This window comes from Rousettus aegyptiacus, unplaced genomic scaffold (genome assembly GCF_014176215.1).
Source record: "Rousettus aegyptiacus isolate mRouAeg1 unplaced genomic scaffold, mRouAeg1.p scaffold_m13_p_6, whole genome shotgun sequence".
Taxonomy (NCBI): Eukaryota; Metazoa; Chordata; class Mammalia; order Chiroptera; family Pteropodidae; genus Rousettus; species Rousettus aegyptiacus.
Window position 1 is genome coordinate 24,238,923 of NW_023416309.1, and position 4,432 is coordinate 24,243,354.

The window sequence follows — 4,432 nt, forward strand, 5'->3', positions numbered from 1 at the left end:
TGGGCTTCAGCTGAGTAACAGGTGTGTCCTCTAGATGGAACAGGATCTCTATCTAGTTCATCACGGTCACCACCACCCCCTATTATGACTTCCTTCTGCCTCACTGGCTTATGACACTTGCCTGGCCTCTGGGTTTTTGCGTGAAAGATGTGCAGGAGTGTCCTCAGTGGTGTAATCACCTTTAAATATTTATTTTCTCCAATCTACTTGGCACATCATAGATGCCGAAGAGTAATTGTGATTAATGAATAAAGGTACTGCTGGAAACAGGCCTGCCCCTAACATCTGGGGGAACTGGAACAAGAATGCAGATATTTAAAAGTAACAAACTGTTAAGTAAAATTCATTCTATTCCCCTGCTGTGGCAAATGTATCTTCATAGTAATAAACCAATATTCTTCAACTTAGAGTTTTAATTTTATTAAATCTGGCAAAATGTCAAAGATGACTGAATTTATTTATTTTTGCACATACGGTTGTTTTTTTGAGTGGGCTAGCGATGTTTAGAAGAGTAGTAAAATAAAGACCTACATCATTTATAAATTATTTTATATTTATCCAATAAAATTTATGTTCCTTGCTTTTACTTAGGCAAAACAAATACTTTACGTCACAAATTTGCATATCATGTTCGAAAATTGTAATAAGATTGCATATGGTAAAATATAATCACAGAAAATATTACAAAATAATTTTGTAATATAAATCTATAACACTTATTCCTTAATTTTTGCCCTATCTCAAAGCAATTTTAGATCCATACAGTAAAATAAAGAATTATTATCATGCATAAATATCTTAAGACATAGGTGTGTGTGCATGTCTGTGTACCATGCAGGTTAGTCTGCCAAAAAGGGGCAATGTTATGTGGTTCAGCCTGACACATATATTAGTTATATGAATTGTGTCCTATTGTAAATATTTCTCAGCTGCCAATACCTCACTAATTTGTGAGTGTCTCTAGAATTAGAGATTAGAAATAAGAAAGAAGAGGCAAAAATGAGTGCTCAGCACTCCTGGAAATTACTTTGTTATACAAGAATCTAGTGCATTTAAGCTATCTTAGAGAAAGAATCGACAAGTTAACTAACATGCCTTTTCTCCTACCTAAGCTATTCTGTCCTTCAAATCTTTCCTGTACTCTGGAGAGTGTCCGTGCAAAAATAGGCAAACTGCAGGGCCATTTGGACATGGCCACTTTTCTTTTTGAGAGTACAAGGCAAGAGATGCGGAAGAGTGTTGCCCTGAGCCTAAAAACAGTGTTAGAGGCAGGAATGAATGATTAACTGCTGGGTACAGTTGGTGCAGAGCACTGGGTCCCCAAGGACCCACATGTCACTGTGTGTTCACTAACATTTCTTTAAAACACAAGCCTAGCACAAAGCTTTCTCTTGTTCAAGTCTAAGAGTGACACTGGCTGTCAAATTCATGCTGTCGAAGTGTGTTTCTAATCGTACTAGGATCCCACTCAGAAATATTCACTGATGCACAGAATATATTCAAACATGGCATTGGGGGCCCTATCAGACTCCAACATAACCTGCTTGGCTTTCTTCACACTCTGCACCTTTAATAGTCTCTTCAAGGACAGAAATTACAATTAAAACAATAAATTCTACATGCCATTCACTACATGTATATTATTTCTTCCCATCTTTAAAAGCTTGCGAGACTGTTTACAGTAGAATTTGAAACTTAGAAATATAAAGAAATTAGATTTTAACCAATTTCTTCAAGATTCCCACTTAGGTCTGGCTCCAAAAGTGATAATTTTTCCACCAAGACGATTGTCTCAAAAAACCCAGATGGCTTATTTTTTCTGCACAGTCACCCTTGCCCTGCATTTAAATTGTGTTCGGGCAAAGTTTGTAGCCTTACTACATTTTTACCAGAACTGTGAAGGAGTAGATGTCTAAACCCACAATCCACTTTCTTTAAGCAGTTTTTCCTTCAGAATAATGGTTTAATTTACTAAAAAGAAGCTGACTTCACCCTGCACGCTCCCCACAAAGCCCGCATTGAATTTGCACTCACTGGTTCTCTCTGCTCCTGTTGTCACAGCTTAGACTGGCCGTTGTTTCTGTTTAGAGCTCTTTGAGACTCTGAAGAGTCCTGGACATTTTTAATTCTAGAGTGTGACAGTGAATTCCTAGCATGAGAGTTATTTCCTTGTATTTCATACTAAAACTAAGAACAGAACAACTAAAAAATGTTTTTAAAATTGCATGTATGGGAAGGATTCGGTTATTAGAGCCTTTACCTAATTACAGACTGTGTATGTGGGATGAATACCATTTGATGACTTTAAAAAATAAGCAGTTGTTTAAAATACATTAGCAAATAATAACAACAATAAAAATGAGTGGGGGCTGGATGACATGGAGAACTCAAAAGACATATACCCACAGAATTTACTGTGTATGTTAACATGACTTTATTAATTGGCTGTTCACCAGTATGATTTTACTATTTCACTGTTCTCATCAATCCAAATTTGCTATTCCATGGTACTCTTACCCAGGAAGATAAAAGTTACAGATAAATTAATTGTTTCAGGAACTTATGATAAGACCATTTAAGTGAAGAGCAAACTATCCAACTCTTCAATAGATAGCATCGGGTCACTGTTTGTGCCCCAAGACTCTTTGAACACTTTGCTTCTAAATACTTACTTACCTTGCTGTATCCATGGATCATAAATTATTATATCATGATCCTTACTTAATCTTAATCACACCCTCCTCTTACTCAGTGTTCTATCTTAAACCAGGCTCCAAAATCTTATAAATATCCCAAGTTTACCATCTTCACTTTAAGAGAATATTAAACTCTGGCGAGGTAGAATTCTCCTTTATCATGTAAGAATAAACTTAGCTTTGTCTTATCAACATGCCGTTTTGATGATGTTTTGGAGGAGCCAGCATTTGGCATAAGAAGTAAGGCTGAATACTGACAATTAGTGAAGCTGGGTGATAGGCATATGGGTTTATTGTACTAGTCACTTTATTTTGTATATATTGGAAAAGTAAAAAAAAAAAGATGCTAAAATCCAGGAGTTAAAATATTGCTGGGATGAAAGCCAAGAAAAGGAGCTGCTGAGTGAGTGATGAAAGCTCAAGACAATGTGATAAAGTAGAATGGAAAATGTAGCCCCAGTGTCAGCTTCTTAGAGCCATGCCGAACAATCTCCCTCAGTTAGAGGACTGTGGACATGAAATTCCCAGCCCAATTCTTGACAATACACAGCATTGCGAAGCATCCTTGCTCAGTCATGAATGGCACAAGGCAGACAGCAGGATGTAACACTGTCATAATGACCATGCTATCCGTGGAGATGGTGTTCACTCTAGCGCTTGGAGAGTGCGAATGAATCCTCTTCTACTGTGTTGTTATTTCTCATGATGGTAGAAATAGGGTGGATAACAAATAGGTAAGACAAGGCGATCCTAAGGGTGTGAAGCAGCATAGGAATCAGGCAGTTGGGAGAATCACAGGGCCTGATACCCCCATCACCTCTTAATATCCACACACTTTGCCTGCCATTACTTTACTCACATCCTCTGATACCTCTTATAATCCTTAATTTTCTCCTTCTGACCTCAGCAGTCTCCAAACCCTTCCCATCCTCCACTTCTACTTCAGTGATTATAATGAGGGAGGGTAGGAGGGAGCTGTCATCCTAGTCCCTTCAACTTCCTGAATGGTAGAAAGAACTTTATGAATGGTAGAGTCATAGGTAGCTAGGCTAGCCCACAGAAGCCAATTTACCCATAATTTAGCATAAATTCAAGTCACTTTCAGTGGAAAACAGTGGCAGAAAGTACTGAAAGAGTCCCATTCTATTTCCAAAATTAGAAAACAATTTTCTGATTGGATTATTGAGGCTTCTTAGAAGTTCAGAAGTAGAACACATAAGTCAACTTTGTGTAAAATGAGCCAATCGATATTTAGTGATATTGTTATACCATTAATTCAAATTCTTAACCACTGGCCAGTCTTCTACCACTTTCATTAAATCATTTATTATGTTGACGTGACCATCACCTAGACAGAGTTTTAACTTCTAAGTTTTCCCCCCTATATATAGTTTTTCTTTTCTTTTTTTCCTCTTCTCTCCCTCCCTCTCTCTTTCTCTTTCCCTCTTTTCTTCCTTCTTTCTCTTTCCCTCTCTCCCTCCCTTCTTTCCTTACACAACAGGACCATGCAACTATTTCTACATTTCTCCCAAGTTACAGAATTTTAAAACTGGCACAGCCACTAAAGACCGCCAAATCTAGCCACCTCATAATTTAGGACACTGAAGTCCAGAGGAATTTAGCCACTCGTCATACAAGGTCGAATGTGTTAATCATACAACTGAGGCAGCTTCCAGGCCCCAGAACTCCCAGCCTGCACTTTTTCTTATGTCATGTTTCTCTCTAGGCTTGCGAGC